The 26553-nt window shown below is 51.2% G+C and overlaps 1 protein-coding gene across 4 annotated transcripts in view; it reads right to left on the bottom strand.

The window, feature by feature from the left end:
- Nucleotides 1–23959, bottom strand: part of CARD11 (caspase recruitment domain family member 11) — a 106836-nt gene extending 82877 nt beyond the window's left edge. Inside the window, exon 1 of one of the 4 annotated variants that reach the window (XM_070780287.1) lies at nt 23559–23959. The gene's annotated coding sequence lies outside the window, so the exon portion shown is untranslated. The remainder of the gene's footprint in view (nt 1–23558) is intronic. The other 3 variants (XM_070780288.1, XM_070780284.1, XM_070780289.1) reach the window with 3 other exon arrangements.
- Between the last annotated feature and the right edge of the window lie 2594 nt (nt 23960–26553).

The raw sequence follows: 26553 nt of genomic DNA, 5'->3' as shown, positions 1-26553 counted from the left end.
AAATATAAAATTTTTTTTAAAAATTACAAAAGAACACCATCTTCAATCTATACACCAAAGAAATATAAAAACATAAATTAAAAGTTATTTTTAAAGCAACAATAATGAGACCATAAACTGGTAGAGTATGAGCTCAGTAAGGTGGCTACAGAAGTCAACTTAAAACTCCCCAGATATTAAAACACTGAGAAGCAACAGGCTGCAGTGATACAGCAGCAGAGAAGCAGAACAACGAACAGAAGCCTGGTGAACTCACCTATGTGCAGAAAAATAATGCCTGATTAGGGTTTTGTTTCAAAGCAGCACAGAGATAAAAGGAGTATTCAATAACTGTTGGGATAACCTGCTAACAATTTGGAGAGAATGATATTCCCACTTTGCTCCTTTACAGAGATAATTTGCAGATAGATTAATGACTTAAAAATGAAATAATGAATTCCAAAGGTTTTAGAGGATACAGAGTCTAAAATATGCTTATAACCTTGGGATAAGACAGGCCTTCTTAAACAAGCCATAATATGCTAATGTCATTGGGGAAAAGATTGATGAACGCGAGTGCATCATAATTTAAAACTTCTGTGTGATGGGAAATAGTGCCACAAAGTTAAAGTGTAAGCTGTGTTCTAGGAAAACATCTGTGATTCGTGAAATAAAGATTAATGTGCAGAACGACAATACGAAAAAGGCAAGGAATATGGTAGGAGAGGAAACTAGGAAGATGGACCAGCAAGTCATAGCATTTTATGTGATCAATAAACAGGAAGCAATACTTCAGCTCGGGAATAATCGAGGGAAAACCTGAAACGGGAGACTTTGTTCTGCACCTGAGTTTTGTCAGCTGTAAAGCAGAACAGCAAGGGACGGCACCTCGTAAGATTGTTATGGGATTAAATGAGTCGATGCAACAGTGCAAACAAGTGGAGTCCCTGGGGCGGTGCCTGGAACGTAGTCAACAATCTACAGGCATCAGCTACGATCAGCTTTAGCACACTGCAATAATCTGAGCAGCAAAACATTTCAGTCTTGGTAAAAATAAAGTTTTGGCAAGGGTGTGAAGAAAAAAATACTCTCACATTGTCTTGGTGAGAATATAAACTTGTCCAGCCCATTTTTGTGGGCAATTTGGCAACATCCGTGAACACACACAATGTATGCACTCTACACCTGGCCATCGCCGACTCAATGGACGTGAGTTTGAGCAAAGTCCAGGAGACAGTGAAGGACGGGGAAGCCTGACGGGCTGCAGTCCAAGGGGCTGCAACGACTCGGCGCCTGAGCAACGGATACCTGGCAATCCCAAGTGGGCACCTAAGCTAGAGAAGCATTTCCCTCTCTGCAAAGGAGGTGTGTGCAGACAAGGAAGACCAAAGATCAGGGGGAACAACCCCTAAATGCTCATCAAATGAGGATTGATTACATTAATCATGGTGCGTTTAGATGGTGCAAGACCCTGTGGGTGCCGATAAAAATGAGCTGGAGTGAACACTGGCATGGGAGAGTCTCTAAGGCGCATTTTTAAGGGAAGAAAACAAGTTGTGGAACAGTTAAGTACTGAATGATGCTACTCAGGAAAGCAACGACGACAGAACTCAAACACGCTCCTGTACTACCTACCACGTGCCTAGAGAGAGGTCTGGAAGGTGACACACCAGACCACAGCCACAAGAGTGGACCGGCATCGATCCGTTTGTCAAGGAAAGCTTAGTAGCTTTGTCTACAGTTGTCTTCCTTGGTGGCTCAGCTGGTAAAGAATCCACCTGCAGTGCGGGAGACCTGGGTTCGATCTCTGGGTTGGGAAGATCCCTTGGAGAAGGGAAAGGCTACCCACTCCAGTATTCTGGCCTGGAGAATTCCTGGACTGACATGATTGAGTGACTTTCACTTCACTACATTACTTGAAAGATTTAAAAGAAATGTTTTCATGTATGAATTTTTAGAAATAAAAATAAATAAGATATAACCCTAACCCTACAGAGTCTTCCTGGGGCTTCCCAGGTGGCGAAGTGGTAAAGAATCTGCCTGCCAATGCAGGAGACATAGGAGATGCAGATTCAATCCCTGGGTTGGGAAGATTCCCTGGAGGAGCAAATGGAAATGCCCTCCAGGATTCTTGCCTGGAAAATTCCACAGACAGAGGAGCCTGACGGGCTATAGTTCATAGATTAGCAAAGAGCTGGACATGACTGAGCAACTGAGCATACACACACACACACACACACACACACACAACACTACAGTTTTCCTGGCATCCCTACAAGGTTGGACTGGATCAAAGTTCCTTCCAGCTCTAAGAATCCATGATTTCGTCCTTCTTACAGGAGGTCAAATTCATATAACATTAACCATTTTCAGTGTACAGCTTAGTGGCATTTAACACACTGCACAATGCTGTGCAACCGTCACCATTAGCTTAGTTCTGAACACGCTCATCGTCCCTAAAGGAGACCCCAACCCAATCACCCCAACCCAATCAGCAGTCAAGTCCTTCCCCCAGCCTGTGCCAACCACTCATCTGCTTTCTCTCGGCCTCTCTGCAGCTGTCCATTCTGGACATTTCACATCAGTGGGATCCTATAGCAAACAGTCTAATGTGTCTGGCTTCCTTCACCGAGCGCGATGGTTTCTCTTCATGGTAGCTCGTGTCATCACAACACCCCTTCCCATGGCTGAATGGCTGTCCGTGGTACGGCTCTGCCACACTTGGATTGTCCCTTCCCCTGCTGACGTGTATTGGGTTCCTTCCGCCTCTGGGCCTCTCCACTACTCTGCGAGTGGTGTTGCTGTGAACCTGTGTGTGCAGGATTTGTTTGCATGCCTGTTTTCCATTCTTTTTGGTACCGACCTAGGAGCGGGGTTGCTGGGTCACATGGTTGTTGAGTCGCTCAGCTGTGGCCAGGTCCTTAGCACCCCATGGACTGTAGCACTCCAGGCTTCCCTGTCCTTCACTATCTCCTGGAGTTTGCTCAGACTCATGTCCTTTGAGCTGATGATGGTCACAGAGTAATTCTATCTTTAACCATCTGAGGAACTGTCAAGGCTTTTTCACATCACGTGCACCATCTTACATTCCCACCACGCTTCATTTTTAAGATTCTTTTTTTATGTGGACCATTTTTAAAGCCTTTATTGAATTTGTTACAATACTGGTTCTGTTTTATGTTTGATATTTTGGCCGTAAAGTATGTGGGATCTTAGTTCCCTGACCAGGGATTGAACCTGCATGCCCTGCATTGGAAGGTGAAGTCTTAACCACTAGACCACCAGGGAAGTCCCCAAGATTTAGAAATTCAGAGAAGGCGGGCAGGAGTGCAAAGGAAAAGGCAGAACAGATTTCCTGGGCTTGAGTAGATGCAGGACGAGGAGGGTGTGCTCGGGCTGACAATGGAGCAGGCAGGGGGCACGGGGGGTGGGGGCAGGTGAGAGCAGGGGGCCCTCTGGCTGGGTGACGAACTGGGTACATCGAGTCTGGGAAGCTCACCTGACCAGCGCTCTGAGCGTCCGCTAGCAGAGGCGGCCTCGGGCATGTGGCATGGTGCCCCTTTGCCTCTGGGTAGATAATGAAAGACCGGCAGTAAGAGGCAGAGCGGACTGAGGGGGGCGGTGGGCGTCGTAATGTCATCCTTTGGTCCTGACCCCTCAGTGCAGAGGCAGGGCACCCAGAGCTCTCATCTGTCAGCTTCCAACTGTCATAAAAGAGACGTGCCAAGTGGGGAAGGTACCAAACTGGAGGCAGCATCGTCTGAATCAGGGAATTAGCCAGCTCCTGCTTCTCCTCTCTCCGACTTTAAAATGAACTCCCAGAAGCTCCCACAGATGGTCGGGCGAGCCAATTAAAAAAAAAAAATTAGCTGAGCTCCACACCCACTGAGGTGCCCTGTAGTACTGGGGAATGCCAGCGGCGGGGGTGGGGCGGGGAACAGCAGGAACCTTGACTGCTTCTCCTGCAGCTAAGCCTCCGGCTCTGCTCCGGGACCCAAGGGTTCTGCAGGTGAGAAAGGGCTCTGCTGAGCCCAGGAGTCTGTGCCGCAGCCAGGCGCAGTGTTTACCGTTGTACTGTGATTTCTGGGCTCGCGGAGGACAGGGAAGCCTTGTGTGCTGCAGTCCATGGGGTCATAAAGAGTCGGACACGACTGAGCGACTCAATAAGAACAACGTGGTCTCTGGTGCCCAGGGGGAGCTCCTGGGTCCCCGCCTTGAGTTGGCACAAAGCCTTGGGGTAGCGGGGGGAGTCACGGCAGAGAAGGGTCAGCCTCCTGGATGAGTCTGCGGGGGCTGCCGTGACCACAGACTGGAGGCTTCCACAACAGGGATTTACTGGCTCACAGTCCTGGCGGCTGGAAGTCCAAGATTCAAGGGGTCAGCAAGGTGGGCTCATTCTGAGACTTCCCTCCTTGGCTTAAAGACGGCCGCCTTCTCCCTGCGTCCTCAGGTGGCCACCCCCCTGCATCCCCTGTGTGAGTCTGTGTCCTGACCTCCTCTTCTTTTAAGGACACCAGTCCTATTGGATGGGGGCCATCCTAGAGACCTCATTTTACCTTAATCATCTCTGTAAAGACCCCAGCTCCACCCACAGCTAGAGGGACTCACAGAAAGAATCTTAACATATGAGTTTGAAGGGCGGGGAACACTACTGGGTCCACAACAGTCAACCGGTCGGGGGCCTGGGGGCCTGGGGGGCCGGGGGGCCTGGGGGGCCTGGGGGCCTGGGGGGCCTGGGGGGCCTGGGGGCCTGGGGGGCCTGGGGCATGGAGCGGCTCCCAGGCCAGGCCCTCCTCCCCAGGCTGACCAGGTCACTCGGCCTGGACGCCAATTCCAGACTCGGGTTCCAGAATGTGTCTACGGAAGTCACGCAGGGTATCGAGACCCTGCAGCTTAAAACAACAAGAGCAGGCGCTGACTCACCACAGGCTGCAACCGGAGTGTCAAACCACCCTCACAGCACCGCTAATTAGAACTCACAGCGTCTTGGTGGAACCTGAGGTGACTCATCCACTTGGCCGATGAGAAAGCAACAGTCCTGGAGAACCGAGCTCTGCACGCACGGCTTCCACTTAGCAACGTTCGGACACGTTAAGGCCCGTTTCTTAGAAACAAGTAAAACCAAGATGCAGCGGGAGAAGGAAATGAAATGTCAGGCAGCCCGTCTTGTTTCACCCACCTCACTTCACCTGGGATGGAAGGGTGGACCCCTCCACCTCTGAGATCAAATGTGGCTTCGGAGGACACGACTCGAGTGTCTGGGGAGAAAGATCGGGGGAATGGAATTCACGGCGTCACTGTCTCGTGTCTCCTCCTGTCAGCCCAGGGTCCCCCTGAGCTCCTGGACCAAGGGATGGAGCTGAGTGTGATGACATTGTCCCCTGAGGCCTAAGCTAGGCCAGAAAAACACTGGGAGCTTCACCTGAATCCAGGATCCCAACAAGTCAAAGTTCCGGGGCTTTTTCAACTAGTCCAGGCATCTGACTGTGAAACAACACAGTGCTAGGTAACACCGTGTCATCGGCATTAAACGTGCAGGAATCTACTCTTTACCCCCCAGGACCATTCCTGAGTCTCCAGGATGTCCTCTCAGACCCAGGCTGAGAGCCTCTCAAGGTCAAGGACTGTCTCTCGCCATCTCCTGGGTGCACCTTCGTGCCTCCTATGAAGGTTTTATGACCCCAAGCTCAGAGCCCTGCCCCAAATAAGGATGTAATTAGCGCTGGTGTGGCTCAGGTGTTGTTCTTTCTAAGCTGACCCGCTAACTTCCAGGCTGAGGACTTCTGCGCCTAAGATCCTGGCTTGATTATCAGGGACCCAGGTGGAGAAGGGCAGGGCGGCAGGATGAGAGGAGAGACGGAAAGTGGGAGGGCCCCGGTGAGGCCCGAGGCGCCAACCAGCGCCTTCAGTGCTCACTGCATGCGTGAGCCGCCTGCAAGACGCTTGCTCCTTGGAAGAAAGCTATGACAAATCCAGACAGCGTATTAAAAAGCAGAGACGTCACTTTGCCGACAAAGGTCTGTACAGTCAAAGCTATAGCTTTTCCAAGAGTCACGTATGGATGTGGGAGTTGGACCACAAAGAAGGCTGAGCTTCAAAGAATTGATGCTTTCGAACTGTGGTGCTGGAGAAGACTCTTGAGAGTCCGTCCCTTGGACAGCAAGATCAAACCAGACCATCCTAAAGGAAATCAACCCTGAATATTCATTGGAAGGACTGATGTTGGAGCTGAAGCTCCAATACTTTGGCCACCTGATGGGAAGAGCTGATTCATTGGAAAAGACCCTGATGCTGGGAAAGACTGAGGGCAGGAGAAGTGGGTGACAGGGGATGAGATGGTTGGATGGCATCACTGACTCAATGGACATGAGTTTGAACAAACTCTGGGAGATAGAGAAGGACAGGGAAGCCCGGTGTGCTGCCGTCCATGGGGTTGAGAACAGTCGGACATGACTGAGCAACTAACACTTTCACTTTGTTTTCTTCGACATGATGCTCTTGCACACTAAACAGGCCACAGTATAGTGTAAACATAACTTTTATATTCACTGGGAAATGAAAAAATTCATATGACTTGCTTACTGAGATGGTCTGGAACTGAACCTTCAGTATGTCTAAGGTGCGTCTGTATAGCCATTTCTGTTAAAAAAAGATGTGTAGAAAAAGCACTTGATAAAATTCGACATGTATTCCTGACAAAATATATTGGAATGGAAAGAAAATAAACATTCTTAACCTAGTTAAGTATATCCACAAAAATCCTCTAGCAAACACAATAGTTAAAGGTAAAACATTGAAAGCTTTTTCTTCAAGATTGAGGCCAAAACATAGATGCTCAAGATTACTGCTATTATTCAATGCTTTATTGGAGATGCTAGCCAGCACAGTGAAAAAAATAAATGAAGAAAAGAAAAAGAAATAAAAAGATCTAAAAAGTGGAAAGGAAGAAAAAACATTGTCATAATTTAGAAATGATAGTATCTACATAGAAAAACCCAAAAAACTAGATATTATTGAAAAATCTAGTATAGTTATGAATCCAAGGTTAAATATAAAAAAGATCAACTGTGTTTCTCTACATTAGTAACAAACGTAAATGCAAAGTTTTAAAAGATATTCTTTATAACAGCAGTAAAACCCGAAAGATATTAGGAATAAGTTGAACAAAAACCGAGCAAGACTTTTATAGAGATGTTAAAGCTTTATTGAAAGACATTATAGAAGACTTTAAAAACGAGGAGGTAAACCAAGCTTGCAGGTGAAAAAACTTATCATAAAGATGCCGGTCTCCCCCAAAACTGATCTACAGATTCAATACGACTGAAATTCCAACAGAGTGTTTAAGATCTGAAGCAAAGCCGTAAGTGGTAAGGATGGGAGCTGTTCCTGAAATTCTGGGCACAAGGACTGAGCTCTCAGTGCGATGTGCACAGAAGCACCGTGCTCTGCTTCCGGCTGGGTCTGTAGTACACCTCCCAGCGCGCACCCTTCTGTCCTCCTGCTGCCTGGATGTGCACAGCACTGAAGTCCAGGCACAGAGGGGCCCGCACGGAAAAGGCTGGGTCCCCGAAGGGCTGCCTGAAGAAAGCCACCCTGTTTACCTGCACCCACCCTGTTCTTCCATGAGAAAAAAAATGTATCACCTGCTCTTTAAGACCTTGATATTTGGGCGTCTGTTACACAGGGTAGCTGACCCTCACTAATATCACTGAGCTGGAGTATAAGTCATTACAACTTCGAAGCTGAAATGTAAGCAGAAAAAAGAATGAAAGGAAAACAGGACCGAATAAGCAACAGTTACTGGGTGATACCCAAAGTGTTGTTGTAGTTGCTCAATCGTGCCCAACTCTTTGTGACCCCATGGACTGTAGCCCGCCAGGCTCCTCTGTCCATGAGATTTCCCCGAGAATCCTGGAGTGGTTTGCCATTTCCTTCTCCAGGGGATCTTCTTGGCTCGGGGATCAAACCTTCATCTCCTGCATTGGCAGGTGGATTCTTTACCACTAAGCCACCTAGGAAGCCCATCGAAACTGTAGGATATTCATAGTTGGATGAGCAGGGGGAGAAGAAAGCAAAAGAAATAGTTGAGTTAATACTGGCCAAGAACGTTATTAGGAACCCCCTGGTGGTTCAGATGGTAAAGAATCTGCTGCAATGCAGGAGACTCGGGTTCGATCCCTGGATTGGGATGATCCCCTGGAGAAGGAAATGGCAACCCACTCCAGTATTCTTGCCTGGAGGAGAATTCCAAGGACCAAGGAGCCTGGCAGGCTATAGTCCATGAGAGTCACAAAAGCGTTGGAAGTGACTGAGCAACTAACACTTTCATTATTCAAGAATGTTAGTAATAGTTGAATTAATAACGGAACTGTGACCAAACCCCACAGATCCAGGAAGTTCAGAGAATACCAAGCAGGGCAGATAACAAGAGAAATACACCTGGGAATATCAGATCCAAACTGCAGGAATCCAAAACCAAACAGAGAATCCTGAGAGAAGCCAGAGAGGGGAGACACCTGTCCTCTGCAGAAATAATAACGGCACTGGACTCCCTACCACAGACACACATGTAAGAAGGGATGGGGTGAGACACTGCACAGATTAAGAAAGCAAACACCACCAGCCCAGACGTCAATTTCCAGCCAAACTGTCCTCAAATGTGAAGGAGAAATGAAGACTTTCTCAGAGTAAAGAAAACAGGGGGAATTTATGGCCAGCAGGCAAGATATGCTGTCAATAAAAGAGGCTCTTCAGGCAGAAGAAAAACAACATACAGAAAGGAAGGGCACTGGAGAAGGAATAATTAAAAGTAAATAAGATCGTCTTTTTTTTTTTCCTTTTCTGTGGGATCTTAGTTCCCCCGACCAGAGACTGAACCTGGGCCCTCGGCAGTGAAAGCATCGAGCCCCAACCACTGGCCACCCGGGATTTCCCTATTTTTCTTATTCCTAATTGATCTGCATGATTACCGTTTTTTTTTAAAGTCATCAAAGTAACAGCGTCTGGGGTAACTGCAGCGCACGGGTGACTGAAATGATAGACAGGAATCTCAGAAGGTTGGGAGGGATGGATGCGGATCATTCGGTCATGAGGTGTCCGCCACGTGGAGTCATTTCACTGGAGACTCGGATTTGTTAAAATGTACATTCTAAACTAAAAACAACTTAAACACTCGCTATGCTGAGAGAGGAGGTAAAAATGGGACCATGAAATGCTCTGTTAAAACCCGAGAATGCAAAAACAAAGAGGGAAAAGGCAGCCTGGTATTTTTTTGGCAAAAGACAAACAGATCTAAGGAACAGAACAGTAAGCTCAGCTTTAGTGCCAGGATATAAGGAAACAATACACGAGAAACTCGCCCCTGCAGCTCAGAGGGAAAGGGATGGGACAGCCCTTCAGGAGGAAATTCAATTTAACTTGACGTATTTAATTGGATTTCAAACCATTCACAATAATAAATTCCATAGACTGAAATATGAAGCCTTTTTGTTAGTATTCTTTTTAATATATGTATACATTCTTTTGCTTGATTTTTAAAGGAAACAACGAATAATTTTAAAATGTCTAATGAAGTGGAGTGCATGCACGCGTGCTAAGTTGCTTCAATTGTGTCCTACTCTGTGTGACCCTATGGATCACAGCCCACCAGGCTCCTCTGTCCAAGGGATTCTCCAGGCAAGAATACTGGAGTGGGTTGCCACGCCCTTCTCCAGGGGATCTTCCCAACCCAGGGAACCTCCGTCTCTTACGCCTCCTGCACTGGCAGGCAGGCTTATTTACCAGCAGTGTCACCTGGGAAGCCCAGCGATTGGAGTAGAAAAGGATAAAACCTAAGTGCTTAGTGATAGAAGAGCGGGAAAGAACAAAGCTGATGTGCTCTGTAGAACCCCAGAAACGCCCAGAAAACAGGCGTCTTGGACCACAAAGGTTGGTCGTGCAGGGTAGGTTCACACCAGGAGAATCAGCTGCAGATGAAGTTCAACCCCCTGACTCTCTCCCAGCCCTGGCAGAAGAAAGGTTTACTCACTGGAAAACTGAATTCTAGGTGCGAAGGGTGAGGGCCCATCTGAAAAGTAGATGATTGAAATATCAGAAGAGTAGGGAGGGTGGGCTGGAGAACCGATGTGTGTGTGTGTGTGTGTGTGTGTGTGTGTTTTATTGTAGGCCCCTTGGAAGTATTTGCCTTTTTAAAGCAATACAAATATAAAAAGCGGTGACAGCACTTTGCCAACAAAGATCACTCTAGTCAAAGCTATGTTTTTTTCCAGTAGTCATCTATGGACGTGAGAGTTGGACCATAAAGAAGGCTGAGTGTTGAAGAATTGATGCTTTCAAACAGTGGTGCTGGAGAAGACTCTTGAGGGTCCCTTGGACTGCAAGGAGATCCAACCAACCAATCCTAAAGGAAATCAACCCTGAAAACTCATTGGAAGGACTGATGCTGAAGCTGAAGCTGAAGCTCCAATACTTTGGCCACTTGATGCGAGCAGCTGACTCACTGGAAAACATCCTGATGCTGGGAAGACTGAAGGCAAGAGAAGAGGGCAACAGAGGCTGAGATGACTGGATGGCATCACTGACTCAGTGGACATGAATCTCAGCAAACTCCTGGAGACAGTGAAGGACAGGGAAGCCTGGCATGCTGCAGTCCATGGGTCACAGAGTTGGATATGACTTAGCAACTAAATAACAGCAAAAAATTAAGGTGTCTGTGGACTTGGTCATGAGGATTTCTTCATGCTGATCCAGGGCACAGACCAGGAAGCAGCTGGCCCGGGAACCCACAGCCCCCACAGCAGCAAATCTTATCTCTTAGCTTCACAGGACATTATGGGGTCAGGCCTCCAGAAGAGGAAGTAGTCCAGGGACTAGAGAGTGCTTCCTCAACGACTTCAAATTCCCCCCCAACCCTTTCTCTTTCATTTCCCCCCGGAACTCAATAATCTCTCATTTATCTTGCCTTGCTTCAGGCTATGCCATTAATAACAATAGAAACAGCATTTTTTGCCTGTCATCTTTCTTCAAAGGAACTCAGACTGTCTCTGAACCTTTAGTGTGCATACAAAGTAGCTGGGAATTTTGTTAAAATGCAGAGTCTAATTCAGTCAGCCTGGGGTGGGGCCTGAGAGTGTGTGTTCCTAACCGGATCTCCGGTGAGGCAGAGGCTGTTGGTCCACGGACCACACTCTGAGAAGCAAGAGGACATGAGGCAACTTTATGGGGTGATGGAAATCTTTTCTATTTTGATGGTGGTTGTGGCTACACAGACATATACTTTTATCAAAATTCATTGGCCTGTGTATCTAAATAGGTGTGTTTTATTGTACGTAAATAACCCTTTATTAAAGGAAAAATCCATTCTAGATGTATTATAGATCTAAACGTGAAAGATGAAACAGCAAAGGTTTTAGGAGTAAACACACACCGTGGGGTGAGCATCTCTCTCTCTTTTTTTGAACAACACATATAATTTTAATTTTTAAGTTGTTAGGTTGCTAAATCATGTCTGACTCTTTTGCGACCCCATGGACTGCAACACCCTGGGCTTCTGTGTCCTTCACCATCTCCTGGAGCTTGTTCGAATTCATGTCCATTGAGTTGGTGATGCCATCCAGTCATCTTATCCTCTGTCATCCCCTTCTCCTCTTGCCCTCAATCTTTCCCAGCGTCAGGGTCTTTTCCAAAGAGTCGGCTCTTTGCATCAGGTGGCCAAAGTATTGGAGTTTCAGCTTCAGTATCAGTCCTTCCAATCAATATTCAGAGTTGTTTTCCTTTCAGATTGACTGGTTTGATCTCCTCGCAGTAGCTACGTTAAGAAATGTAATAAAACTGGATAAACTACTAAGGCGTATCTTCAACAGGACTCAAAAAAGAGGGAACCATGAGGGGAAAAGCCCATGTGAATTGGACTGTAGTAAAATTTAAAGCCTCCGCTCGTCAGCAGACTCATGGTAAGAGTGGAAGGGCCAAGCTGTAAACGTAAGGAAGCTCTCTGCAAGACACACATCTGACAGAGGGCTCCTACCTGTCATACATAAAGAACCACTCCAGCTCAACAAGAGAAAGACACGCCGATAGGAAAACAGGCCAAACACTAGGACAGACGGTCCACGGAGGAGGACAGCCAAATGGCTGACCAGCATGTGAAACAGCATTCGACTCAGTCACCAATGAAACGCAAATTAAAACCGCACCAACGTGTTTTGACTGCACTCTGGTCGGAACCGCTAAAATGAAGAGGCAGACCACGCTGTGTCTGCGAGACGCTGTGAGAAGGGATGTGCACCCGCTGGAACCCCCATTCGTTACCGAGGTGGGGTGCAGTCTGCAACAACGTTCGGGGGAAACGATTTGGCGGTATTTACTATAGCTCAACATGAACAGAGTCGAAGATCCAGGAGGTCCACTCTTGGGTGGAAATAAAGGCACATGTCTCCAGAAGGTAAGTATAAGAATGCTCAGAGCAGCCTTACTCCTGACGGCCCCAAGCTGGAAGCCACCCAGGTATCCATCAGTGGCGGTCTTGATAAAACGTGAAACAGTCTTCAAACAGACTCTTACTGGCAACACAGACACGGCAGCACTAGCTGCCACTTGCAACAGCGTGGATGCAGCTGCGGCTGTCAGATAAAACAGGGCGCCCAGCTCGACTTGTGTCTTGAATAAATAGACAAATTTTGAAGAACATGAATGTCCCATGTAGTATTGGGGATATACTCCTACTTAAAACTTCTGTTCTGTGAAAAGCCATTACTATTCTTCATTAAAATACTGATTTTCAACTGGCCACACTCTGTTTTTGGTCTGGGTGCTGGAGACGGTGCGTTCATGTTGCAAAAATCCGTCGCGCTACACTTAGGATCTGTGCATGCCTCTTTGTATGAATGTTGTTACGCTTCCATGCAAAGTTTATTTACAATAAAGACACAGCTAATCCTGGCCCGCGTCCCGGCAGAGGGGCCCTCCCTGCCTCTTGCCCCGAGTCTCCCATCTGTTCTCAGCACCGCTGTTTGTGATCTTTCGAACTCGCGCATCCATCCTGGCTGCCGGCCACGGCTCCATCGCCCCAGCAGCTGGCCGGCGCCCACAGGCCAGCATCTGCCTCCTTGGCACAGCTTCCGGGGAGCTAGGGGGCCCCTCCTCCCCGTCCCCACACCTTCCCGTCTTTTTGCCAACACCGACACTCATCCCACCTCCATTTCTCTGCTCAGAGGGCCCTCCGCGCTTCTCTGCCTGCAAAAAGCCTTGCGGTTTCCCAAGTCTCATTTCGGCTTCGGTCGGCCCTGGAGGTCACTCTGTCTCCCTCGGGCAGAGCCGGGTGTCCTGCTCTCTCCCACCTGTCCTCAAAGAGGGCCTCTTTTATCTCCCAGCTGACTGCCTCCTCACCAGACCACAGGCTTGAGGGGTGGGGAGCCCCGCCTTTACCTCTTTTTATCCCTGGCACCTTGTGGAGTGCCTGAGAGTGGTGGGTGCTGGCTACCTCTTAAGGTGCATACTGGATAACGGCAGTAGTGAGTATTAATGCACAGGAGTCAGGCAAGGAATGAAAGTAAATGGCTCATGCTAGATTTTCGGTTTGGCGGGGGCCCTTCAGAGCCTGCTCCAGGGCGCCCGGCCTACGAGCAGGGCGCACGTGTATCATGAACGCACACCTGTCCCGACCGAGCCTGCCTGGACGCTGTGCCCGCCGCACGGCATTTGGTAGATGCCAATCGTCTACCTTTGGAGAAGGCGATGGCACCCCACTCCAGTACTCTTGCCTGGAAAATCCCATGGACGGAGGAGCCTGGTAGGGTGCAGTCCACGGGGTCACTAAGAGTCGGGCACGACTGAGCGACTTCACTTTCACTTTTCACTTTCATGCATTGGAGAAGGAAATGGCAACCCACTCCAGTGTTCTTCCCTGAAGAATCCCAGGGATGGGGGAGCCTGGTGGGCTGCCGTGTATGGGGTTGCACAGAGTCGGACACGACTGGAGCGACTCAGCAGCAGCAGCAGCAGCAGCAGCATCATCTGCCTTCCTGTGGGAAGGGTGCTGTCTTACTTTCATTTCACCGATGGCTTCAGTGACTTGTCCAAGGTCGCCTGCTGGGAGAGGCAGAGTTCACACTCAACTGCACCGGTGAGTCTGTGAACAACACCAGGCACTGAATCACAAACGCCTCAGGGAGCACAACAGGCAAGGGAGGAACTGTGAGTGCCCACTTGGCCCGGGGCAGCTGTGACTCAGGCAGCCCTCCTGGCCCGTCTCAAGTCAGCCTCCGTGGGTGGCCACCCCCTCTCCCGAGAAATGGCCCGTGGGGAAGGGACATCAGCCCAAACCCGAAACACAGCATTCAGCTCCGTCCAGCGACTCTCAACCCCTGCCTGAGGTTCTCAAGTTTTAAACAAAACAAAAATCTGATTCACCGTTTCCAGGCCTACCGGAAACACGAGTCCTTTATTTTTCTGCCACTAAAAAAAAAAAAAGAATCAAACCAGAAAAAAAAGAAAATCAAAACTTTATGGCTCAGAAAGTTCTGAATGCGTCTCATTTCATACCGCGCCAAACATTGTTCACGACAAAAGTTGCAGGAAGAAGCCCAAAGTAAAAGACAGAAGGAAATGAACCGCATTACAATAAAACACACTCGCCAATAAATAAGAGCCTGAGCAATGAATCCGACTCGGGATACACCACTGGCAAGAAGATATGCCCTAAAGCTTTGCTTAAACCAAATAATGTAAGAACAGATGGCTCCCCTGGGTCTCTGGGAAGCTGCAAACAGAGACTCTGTTTGGGATTCTGGCAGAAAACATGGGGCATTAACAACATTCAAGGTGAAAGAGGGGAGGCTTGTGGATTGTGGGGAAGGATGTGGTTTTCATCAGGGAACAGAAAGAGATATATCTGGATATCTCCACTGGATCCCCATGGGTTGCGGGGCACGTGCCTCCTCCAGAAATTAAGCAGAGCCATCCTCGGTGGCACTCTGGGGAGACCCCCCGCTCCTGACTGCCCAACCGGAGAATTAATTTAACTCCAGAGATTTGGATTATAAGGATGAACCCTCGAGGGAGACAAAAATTTACTCAGGGAGGGTTTTTCCACACCCGTCCTGCAGAAGCCTCACAGAGTGGTGGGGTGGTAAGATGCAGGCACCAAGCCGCTGAAAGGTTCCAGAGGCCTCTCGGTTTCACCCTCCGGGAGGCTGTGAAAGATGCCGCGGTCTCCTAAGCACAGAAAGAGCACACCCCCACACCCAGCGTTCATATTAATCCCCTTTCTCAGCATCACCAGGAAAATCCAAATGGTGCTCTCTTGCCCAAGGGGGAGCAAAAACGAAAGCAAAGCCTTTTCGCCCAGCCCGGGAAGATGGCTCCAAGGGAGGCGTGACGAACACGAAGTCGTGGCTGGGAGAGGTCAATTAATAACAATGAAACCTTGCATTTATATAGCGGTCTGTTATTTTCCAAGCCATTTTTCACGGACTATCTCATCTGCTCCTCAGAGCGATTTTGTGCGGTAGGAAGGCAGGGGTTATTTGTCTCCATCTTGCTGGTGAAGAAACAAAGTCTTGGGACAGGGAAGTGATTTGCTCAAGGTCACGGCGCGATCACAGGTTTTTAAAGCTGGCGGGTTCCTGGTCTAGGGGAGCAGGGGCAGGAATGACTAATGGGGGCACCCCTGGCTCCAGCTGTCAGTTTCACACCCACAGCAGACATGGGCAATCGATCACAGAGCTACTCTCTTCCGCAGAGCTGGGGGGCGGGGGGTGGCACTTTCTCAAGCAAGCCAGTACTAGTTGCCCGGAGCTCGCCCTCAAGGTGAAACCCATTGGTCATCCCAGGCCCTGTCTCCTCTCTCACAGGTGAGGAAACTGAGCCCGGAGGGGAGAAGGGACTTGGCCAAGATGGCCCAGTGGGTTGGTGGCCCAGGACCCAAGTCTCGCCTCCCTGTTCTGACCCCACGGGTCTCCCCAGCACACGGTGGTGTGGCCCCACTGGCTGGGGGAACAAGTAACCCCTGAGAGGTGCAGCAAGAAGGCCTGGGAATGACCATCTCAGGGACCCAACCAGATCCCCTGGGTCCTCTGTGCTGAGCAAGTGGACACACTCCTAGTCCCAATGGGGAAACCAAGGACCACCCCCAGGTTTTCAGGCCTGAGCACTCAGCTGCATGGAAGAGAGGACTTAGGGATGGAAGGCTCCGAAGTTCAGCTGTGGGTCGACTCCACGTCCGGGCAGTCAGGACCACTGGCTACCGAAGTCCAGCGTTCAGCAGGGGATGCTCGGAGGGCGGGGTAAACCTGGGGTGTGAGCACAGAGACGGCTCTCAAGCCGTGAGTCTGCCTGAGACCACCAGGGAGGGGCCCCGAGGGAGAGGCCGAGCCCTTTGACCTCAGAGGTCAGGGGACACGGAGGCATTCGGAGAGACTGGGAAAGAGCGGCCAGAAAGGCAGGAGAAAACCAAGGCAGGGAACTGATGCCACATTCCAAGGAGTGACGGAGCAGCTGAGCCAGCGGCCAGCCTGAACGAGCGTCTTAGGTCCCATGAGGACTGCGAGCGGACCTGGGCTTGCGTGACCTTGGTAAGGGGTCGTTAAACTCAGGGCTGCGGGCAAAGGCCTGACTGAAGCGGGTCCAGGACAGACAAGGGGTCAGAACTGGGGACAGTGCAGACAACACTCTCACAGAGACCTTCGGCAAAGGTGTGCAAGGCTCAGTCACGTCCCTGCACACTCGTATGGTGAAACCCCAGCCCCACCACCTGCAGCTGGAGATTCAGCCTTTGAAGAGTGAGTTAGAATGAGGCTGTCAGGGTGAGCCTGAAGCCAGCGGGGCTGGCGTCCTGCGAGAAGAGGGGAGGGGACCAGAGACACACGGGGGGGCTCGCACACAGGGAGGACCAGGTAAGGACACAGCCAGGAGGTGGCCACCTGCACGCCCAGGAGAGGCCTCGCGAGGCGCCAGCCCTGCCCACGCCTTGATCGTGGACTGTCTCTACACAAAATTGAGGGGAAAGAGACTGGCCCCTTCCTCAGGAGCAGCCCTCCGCTCGGCGCAGTCAGTGGGGGGGGTCTCCCCTACTTGGAGCGTCTGGAGGAAACCGCCCTGTCCCCGCCAGGCCCCTTTCCTTCACAATCGCAAACCTCCGCAGGCCCGGAACCCACGTGACTCCAGGACCTGTGAGAAAACCTCCCTGGAGAGAACGGAACACGGGACTGTGGAGGCTGCAGGACACTCCCGGAGGAATCGGGAATCTCCGTGCGTCTCTGCTACCTGCTACCCTCTGCTACCTCAGCACCCCCAGGCGCCATGCAGATTCACAAGCTGGTTTTGAAAAGCATCTGAGAACCGAAGCCGGGAGACTCAGAGAAAAGGGCGAAGTATCGTTATTATTCAACCGCCCGCTCCCCCCGCCCCCCAACCAACTCCTCTGGAATCCCTTTTTTAAAGGCCATTTCTTCTTAGAAAACTTCCGTAAAAGACCGAATCCTTACTCAGAAGCAAGAAACAAAGCACCAATGTCAATGCAACACGGTTTTACTTCCTATCAACATTCATCTACTGACATAACATCCAATGATGCTGGCTCAAGCTTTCTGTTTGGCCTCAGATTAAAAAAGAAAAGTGGGTCATCACCACCGAGACTCCTCCAAGAGTGTTCATAGGACCTCTCACCGTAGCCCGAAGCTGCACATGACACAAAGCGCGTCCACGGCAGGATGGACACAATCGTGGTGAACACTCACAGCATAAAACTACGCAGGGAGGAAAACCCAGCTGCTACGCACACGGATGGATCATGCTGACACACCAGAGCACTCTCTGTGCGAGGCCGTGCGTGTGACAGTCAAGGACAGGCGAGGGGCTGGGGGCTTGGCAACTGGGAAGGAGAATGAGGATGCCCCCCACCCCAGGCCTGGAAAGGACCCGAGTCTTGATCTGGGCAACCAGCTACGTGGGTGTGTGTGCGACGCCATCCACAGGGACCATGTGCGTGCTATGCCTTAATAGAAAACCAATCCTCTTTTTTTTTTTTTTTTAAACCAATCAATTTTGCCTTTCAACAGGGCCGGGGAGGCCCTCTGATTTCCCTTCCTGTGACACAACTGAATTGAGAACCGCAAGAGGTGGTTTCTTCCTGCAGTCCATCCAGGTGGGAACCAGGAGGGCTAGGATCAGCTGGACAGAGCAGAGGGGGACACCAACCCTTGCTGTCTCTTCCAAACACGGCTTTTCCTTCTATTTTCCTTAATCAGAAGGATAACAGTTGCTAAGGTAAAACAAACAAAGAAAAGGGCACAAAATGACAACTAGAACTTTCCCCTCCATCCCCCAACCCCCATTCCCCAGACGTCCCACCAGAGCAGTTTCTTTCTTTTTTCTTATGTTTTTTGTTTTGGTTTTTAGTCTAATATTTGACTTTCCAAAACCAACTCCCTGAAGTCACCGCTTCTCTGCCTTCAGCAGTGCTGACACAAGACTGATTTTACTCTTCTTTTATAGGTGACCTACTCCTGACTCTTTATAAGGTCTCTAGGGATTTTCTTCTTATCCTTGGAGGGATTGGGGGCAGGAGGAGAAGGGGACGACAGAGGATGAGATGGCTGGATGGCATCACTGACTCGATGGACGTGAGTCTCAGTGAACTCTGGGAGTTGGTGATGGACAGGGAGGCCTGGCATGCTGTGATTCATGGGGTCTCAAAGAGTCGCACACGACTGAGCGACTGATCTGATCTGACTCCTTACTCTTTATAAGGTCTCTGGGGATTTTCTTCTTATCCTTGGAGTTCTGAAATCTCACCAAGACGTGTCTAGATGCAGTTTCTTCTACGTGCTACGGTTTTGCTTTGTTTTTTTCTTCTAGAAAACCCCTTATGCCCCCATCTCATTCCTGGCCTCACAGAATTCCACCGTATGGATGGACTTTGCTTTTGAAGAGCAACTGTGTGGTTTCAAGCTTTTCCCCATTACAGACAATGGTACAACTAACATCTGCATGCAAAAAAAAGATGGACGCGTCTATTTGTGAGATAATGTTTAGAAGCGGAATTCTTGGGTTTATTCACTTACCATGTTAGTAAACACTGTCAAATCCACGGCGTATGAGACTTGCCTGCTTCCCCTTTCCAGTGTTTTAACCTCTGCCAGTCCGACAGTGAAGAAAGGCGTATCTCTGTTGTACTAGTTTGCATTTATTCATCGTAAATTGATCGGTCCATTCACGTTCTGTTTGTTCACACCCTTCAAGCATTTTTCTCTTGGGTCCAGTTCCCGAATTCTGAAGTCAGCAAACTACGATGGAGTGCCCCCACCCCCCGCACTGGCCACCCTGCCCCACTGGCCACGCTACAAGGACAGCGCTGGGCCGTTTCCACGGGGACCTTCTGGCTGTCAGAGCCTCAAATATTTACTACCTGGGCCTTTACAGAAGAAGTTTGCTGATTCCTGCATCTCCCTGATTTTTTCTGAGAGGTCTCTGTAGATTAAGGAAACAGATCCGTCCGACGAGAGTTCAGTTTTGGGTTAAATTCTTCACTCTGCTGTACCGCCCACCCGCAACTCTGTCAGAAATAGCCAAGTCACAGGTGAGCCTTTAAAAGCAGAAGCACTCTCATTCGGAAACACTCTGGTCTATGTTAATTTAGGGGTGGTACTTCCACACCCAGTCTGCACATGCGGCAACTGAGGCTCAGAGACGTTCAGTGACTTCCCCGAGGTCACGCAGCTAGTACGCGGCAGACCCGGGATGGACGCCCTTTCTGCCGGCTCCACGTCCCTAGATCTTTCCACTGAAGGATCTGGCCTCTCGCTGGAGGCCGGACCAGCACCGGGGAGGCATTGACTGTACACAGCAGTCGGACGGGTGCTGCAGGGGCACCTGCAGGCTGGGAGATGCGTGGACAGAGCTCGGGGCCCCGTCTCGCCCCTGGCGCTCCAGAGTGCGAGGACGCACGTTTCAGAGGTGGGTGTGGGGTGAGAAGGAAGGTTACGGCCTCGACACAGAAACCCCCCGGGGAGAACGGAGCCCTCGCTCTGGCTCATCCCTCATCCGTCAGCAGGGACTGGGGAGGACCAGAGGACCGTGACAGAAGAGATGAGCTTGCGGAGCTGGACTGCCGGGCTGGACCGGCAAAGAGCGCGCGCCAGAGAAGGCAGGAACAGAGAACCTTCATCACCCCTCGGCGCTTGACCATCACACCAACGTGACAGCAACCATTATAACCTCAGGGCCCTGAACAAATCGCAACCGAAGGGGCTACCCTGCTGAAAATAGTCACCCCAGTAAAACCACCGACCCACAGGCAGGAGTTGCTCAAGGAGACTTCGGGGGATGCTGCTCCGGTGTGTTCTTTGCATGTAATGCCCACAAGCTCTGTTCTTCCCGAGCACGGTGGCTGAGAATCCGCTGATGCAATTTTTCTTGAGCAGAAAAGCATTTTAAGGGGCTTCCTTGACAGCTGTCTTTTCTTTTTCTTTCTGTTTCCATATTTAAATCCATTCAAAATGTTCTAGGGCTTCTCCTGGTGGCTCAGATGGTAAAGAATCTGCCTGCAATGCAGGAGACCCAGGTTTGCTCTCTGGGCCAGGAAGGTGCCCTTGGAGAAGGGAAAGGCTACCCACTCTAGTATTCTTGCCTGGAGAATTCCACGGACAGAATGTTCTAGACTTACTGGATAGCGCAGTGTGTCCACAGGGTAGATTTCCTTCATGCTCACGGCTGTCCTGCAAGATGGGGACTGCGGGCAAGGAGACCAAGGAAGCGGGTCCACCCAGCGCGGGCGGGGAAGCCACACGCCACCCCCAGGCCCCGACCTCGGCACCCATCCTCTCTTCCCCCTTGAATCTCAGGAATAACAACGGCAAAGGTCGCTGTATGTACATCTCGTGCTTTCTCGTTTTATGGTTAATGTAGCTGACAGGCCTGAAAATAATCCCATTAATACCCTGATTTCATCGGGAAGAAATGACTCCCAGATTGCTGAAGTGATGGCGGGCCGGCACAGGTGGGCAGTCATGACTGGAAGCCACGTCTGGGCCACAGCCCGAGGCTCCTTCCCACCTGCCACTAGGCCCCCGACACAGAGAGTGGACCGTGGACCTCCTGTTGCCTCTCTACTCAATCTGATTCTTCCGGAAATTTTTGAACATTTTAATCTTTGGCCGCAGGGCATGTGGGATCTCAGTCCCTTCACCAGGTATCTAACCCGAACAAACCCCTACGGTGGAAGCGCTGGGTCTTAACCACTGGACTGCCAGCATAGTCACTGACCTGACTTCTTTTTAACACGTTTCACAGATCTGGTCACACTTGGTATTGGGGTGGTCATCTGGGCACCTGACCCACGTGGGACCTCACCATCGTCCTGACTGCCAGGGGGCACTGTCTTCAAGGCCAAGGGTAGGGCAAAGCAAGAGGGGCTGGACAGCAGCTTTAAACTGGCAGGAGGAGCTCCGTTTATCAGCCTTGGGTCCCTTTGCATCACAATCATCTGAACACTGGACTCGATGTGGCTTTTCATGCATGAAGCACCATAATCACCGAACCAGAAACAGCCTCCAGTCCCGCAAAGCAAGGCTTCCATCGGGAGGATGGAGAAACGCATGTCGGAAGGTGGAGAAGGGAGTCGGGACCCACCAGCGCTGTCTCGGCCCGAACCTTCTACTGATCCCCGGTGGGTCCCACGCTCGCCCTCTGCCATCTACCCTCCTCTCTATCCTCCCCCTCTAGTCTGAGTCTCCACCAGCCCCTGGGCACGGCAGCACAACCATACGGCCTGGACTACTTAGAGGGGGACATCTGGGTTCCACCTTGCTTCTGCTGTGTCCCGAAAGGTGCCCACTAACTGACTCAATCCAGGGCCGTCACCTTGAGAACAAGAGTCAGGTTTACAAGTCGTTTTAAAAGATCACATAAAGGATTTATGGATAAACAACACAGAGTCCATGCCTACCACGGAGTATTATTCAGCCTTAAGAAGGAAAGAAACTCTGACACCTGCTACCACCTGGAGGAACCTTGAGGACATGATGCCCAGTGAACTAAAGGGCAAAGGTGGGATCCCACCCAGATGGAGCCCCCGCCCCCCAGGAGTCAGATTCAGAGAGGCAGGAAGTAGAAGTAGCAGGGGCTGGAGGAGGGAGGTGGGGGATCAGTGTTTACAGGGACCAGAGGCTCAGCTTGGGAAGATGGAAAGTTCTGGACATGATGGTGGTGACGGTTGTACAGCATCATGAAGGCACTTATTACCCTTGAACTGTATACTTAAAAGTGGTTACGACTGCAAAGTTTTTGTCATGTGTATTTTACCACAATTAAAAAAAAAATCACACAAAGGAACAGACTCGGGGCTGGTGGGGCCACCAGACTTCCTTTTTGATCTGGGTGCTAATTAAAATGCACAGACATCCAAACCATTTTGCCCGGGATGGGGGAGGCTGAGTCCCAGGCTCCCTTTGCCCGCTGGTCAGCCAGGGCCCACAGCCCAAAATGCGACCCGCGCTTCTTTACCTGGCCTTGGGGGTTGAGGGAAGTGCAGACTCAGGGCAAAGACAGAGGGCAGCATATTAGCTAAACTCCTGCCCTGGCATTAACCCAGGGCTTGAGATTTCTGGTGCTCATTAACCACAGGGGAGGCACCCCCTAACCGTCTGGGGCTGGACCAGTGTGTCTTTCCTTCCTGGGCAGCGGCAGCAGCCTTACACCTTCAGCAGAGGCGGCAAACGTCAGGAGGGGTCTTTTCCTACTACAGATCAGAGGCTGGGCAGAGATGGGTTTGGCCCAAGACCAGGTCTGAGCCGACCGCCCTCTGTTCGCACTCTGCCCAGCAGGTGCCAGGAAGCTGGGAGCCCAGACACACGCAAGCAGGCCCCGCTCCCTGCGCCAAAACTGTCTCCCCCAGAGAACCCTTCTCCCCGCCCCGGGAGGGTTCAGGACACCCTGGCGGGCGGGGATCTGAGGGGTGAAGCGGGGCGGCTTTCCAGCCCGTTCAGCGCCCTGGGGAGGTCGGTGTCCAGGAGGCGGGTACTCCAGGCGTGAGGCCTCTAGGGACCCATCCTGGCTCTGCGGGGGCGCCCGGGCCCCACTTCGCTCCCCGCGCTCCCCTCCCCGGGGCCCCACCTTCTCAGGAGCCTGCGAGTCAGGCCTGGCTGTGGTCTGGAGACTTCCTGTCCTTTAAGGTCTTAGAAAAGGTTCTTTTCCTCCCTCTGGGGCCCCCAGGGGCGCCCGGCCAGCCCCCCTGCCCCCGACCACCGCCCCCCACCCCCTCTTTTCATCCCTTTGTTCTCGGAGGGGCGGGGGACCCGGGGGTGGGGGACGTCGCCAGGCGGGGCCAGTCAGAGACGTACTGTCCGAGAGAAACCCAGAGGTGAGATAAAGTGGAAGAAAGAAGTTTTCGGCGGGCGGAGGGAGGTGGAGATGGAGCCAGAGGGGTGAGAAACAAGCCACTCCGGACCCCCTAGGCGCCCCCAACCCACCCCGACCGCGCCCCCGACCTGGACCGGCCGCCGTCCCAGGGTGTCTCCCGCCCCCCCCCCCCCCCCCCCCCGGTCCCCAACCCGGGTCCCCACCCCCGCGTCCGCCGCGCCTACCTGGGCCGCTCATGCTCCGCCAGCCGCGGCGCCTCCTCCGCGCAGGCCTCCGGCTTCCTCCCGGGGCCCCGGCCCTCGGGCCCCGCCGCCCGGACCGTCCGAGGGGCGCAGCCGGCCCAGGGGCTGCAGGGCGGAGGGGCTGCTGCGCGCCACCCGGGCAGGAGTTCGGAGGCCAAGGGAGGCAAAAGAGAGAAAAAAGGAGAGAAAGTGTGTCATAGGCTGGAAGGGGGAGGGAAATGCAAAACCCGACAGGAAATGAGACTAAAAAAATGCAAAAGGTTAGAAAAGAGATAAGGAAGAGGGGGAGGGGCGGGGCCTGGGTGCCGCCGGGGTAGGAGGGCGCGAAGGGGTGCGCTGGGTGGGCTCTGGGCCCCCGGGGCTGCCAGGAGACCCCCGCACCCGCCCCACCGCAGGCCTGGGGCGGCCCTGCCCGCTCCACTCCGGTCTGAGAGGCTGGACCCCCGCCTGGGCCTCAGCCCCCACCCAGCTGCGACCCCAAGGCTGCCGACCCCGCCCGGAGCCCAGGAGCGGCCGTGGGAAGGGACGCCCCGTGGAGGGTGTCGGGGCTCAAGGCGAGCGGTCCAGGCGACAGGCCCCTTCCGAAGACGTCCCAGAGGCATCGCTGCGATTTGGGGTGGGGGAGGGAGGGCTGGTTCCACGCAAGAGTGGGCAGCAGGGCACCCCCGGGGCCCTTCCTCCCTCAGCCAGAGTTCTGGAAGCTTCCCGGACCGGCCGGTCAGCACACACCCACCCCGCCTGGACACTGGCTGGTGACAGAGTCCGCCCTCCGCCAACCCATCCCCCACTCGTGCTCTCAGACCCAACACCTGGAGGGGAAATTGTGACTTCTGGATGCCACCGGTTTAATCATTTACCCCCAGAGCTGTGACACAGGCCCCCTGGGTATGTTGCTCTCCCACCCAAGGGTGTTTCTGAATCGTGAACTTAAGAATCTGGGCAAACCCAGCACGGTCCGGTCCGGAGAACTCTGGGTTCTAGTCTGCCCGCTGCGGATGCTGCAGTTTCCCCAGCTCCCCCTCCGCTGCCTCAGTCTACCCCTCCCTTCTCTCCCTCCTCCCAACCACTTGATTCTCAGGGGATACAGCTGGAGAACTTTCTGTTCTGTTCTAAGTGTTGTAAGTTCTCTGAGTAAAGTTCCTTGAGTTCCCGGAGGGAAGGGCACTCAAGAAATGAAGCAACTAAGCAGAAAGACATAATGCTGCGGTGGTCCAGGCGCAGGAGAAAGCGGAGTCCCCGCGGTTTGAGGAACGCGGCTGATGGATGCACATGGACCCGGCAGGAAGGCAGACATAAGTTTGCTTTCTGCAGAGCATGTTAAACCAAGTCATCAGGAGCCGCAGAGAGAAAGTTCCTAAAATACAGAACAGTACTGCCAGCAGCCTGGTCCTCGGTCCCCAGTGACCCGCCCGCCCGGGACCAGGGTAGAATCTCTCTTGCTCTCGGTGAACCTTTGAATCAGGCTGTGTGGTTTTAAAGAGGAACACTGGTTTTCCTCATGCAGGATATCAAGGGCAGGTGGGCCTTAAATAAACAAAAACTGCAAAAATTCTGCAAAAAGCATGATGAATTTTCATGAACACACTCAAGTTAACAAAAGATAGAACTTTGTCTGCACCCCGGAACCCCTCCTTACGCACCTCCCAGTTCTCAGCCCCCTTCTGCCAAGAATAAACTACATTCTGACCTCAAGCAAATCCTTTGCCTCTGAAGTCCAAAAACTTCATATAAATGGAGCCATTCATAGCTTCTCTTCTGAATCGGGCTGCTTTTTGTCAATATCACGTGTTTCGGATTGAGTGATGGGATTACATGCAGGTGTGGCTTGTCGAAGACATGTTGTCTCTTTTTGTCTCCCAACACTTCATTAGACTTTTTAAACATTCATAAGTTAGCAGGATTGTAGACTGAACCCCATGTATCCCACCACCGAACTCTATAATGAACGTTTTGCTATATTTTCTTTATTACATGTATACCCATCTATTCCCCTAGGCATCAATCCTTTTTTTAAATGCATTTCAAAAGTTGATGACATCAACATATTTCACTTTTAAATATTTCATCAGGCATATCATTAACCAGATAGTTTTTTAGGTAAAATTTACATACAGGTTTTAACAATGTGATGCAATGAGTTTTGATAAATGTATATACCATGTAGGGCGTCCCTGGTGGCTCGGCTGTAAAAAAAAAAATCTGCCTGCGATGCAGGAGACCCGGGTTCAATCCCTGGGTGGGGAAGATCCCCTGGAGGAGGGCATGGCAACCCACTCCAGTATTCTTGCCTAGAGAATCCCATAGAGGAGCCTGGCGGGCTGCAGTCCCTGGGGTCACATGACTGAAGCGACTAAGCAGCAGCTACACCGTGTAACCCTGTAAAGACACAGAACTGTGTGACCCAGCACAGCGGCCACCACCCACACTGGGCCGTTGACATGTGGCTTGACGTGGGATTGACATGTGGCTGCTGTGAATAAGGAACCAAATTTTAAGTTCCATTGAATTTCAATTAAAATCTAAGACAAGACTCTACATGTGGACATCACCAGACGGTCAACACTGAAATCAGATGGATTATATTTTTTGCGGACAAAGATGGAGAAGCTCTATACAGTCAGCAAAAACAAGACCAGGAGCTGACTGTGGCTCAGATCATGAACTCCTTATTGCCAAATTCAGACTGAAATTGAAGAAAGTAGGGAAAACCACTAGACCATTCAGGTGTGACCTAAATCAAATTCCTTATGATTATACAGTGGAAGTGAGAAATAGATTTAAGGGACTAGATCTGATAGACAGGATGTCTGATGAACTATGGATGGAGGTTTGTGACATTGTACAGGAAACAGGGATCAAGACCATCCCCATGGAAAAGAAATGTAAGAAAGCAAAATGGCTGTCTGAGGAGGCCTTAAAAATAGCTGTGAAAAGAAGAGAAGCGAAAAGCAAAGGAGAAAAGGAAAGATATAAACAT

The sequence above is a fragment of the Bos indicus genome, chromosome 25 (genome assembly GCF_029378745.1).
Source record: "Bos indicus isolate NIAB-ARS_2022 breed Sahiwal x Tharparkar chromosome 25, NIAB-ARS_B.indTharparkar_mat_pri_1.0, whole genome shotgun sequence".
Taxonomy (NCBI): Eukaryota; Metazoa; Chordata; class Mammalia; order Artiodactyla; family Bovidae; genus Bos; species Bos indicus.
The sequence above is the reverse complement of the archived record's forward strand: the minus strand, read 5'-3'. Positions and strand labels throughout refer to the sequence as shown.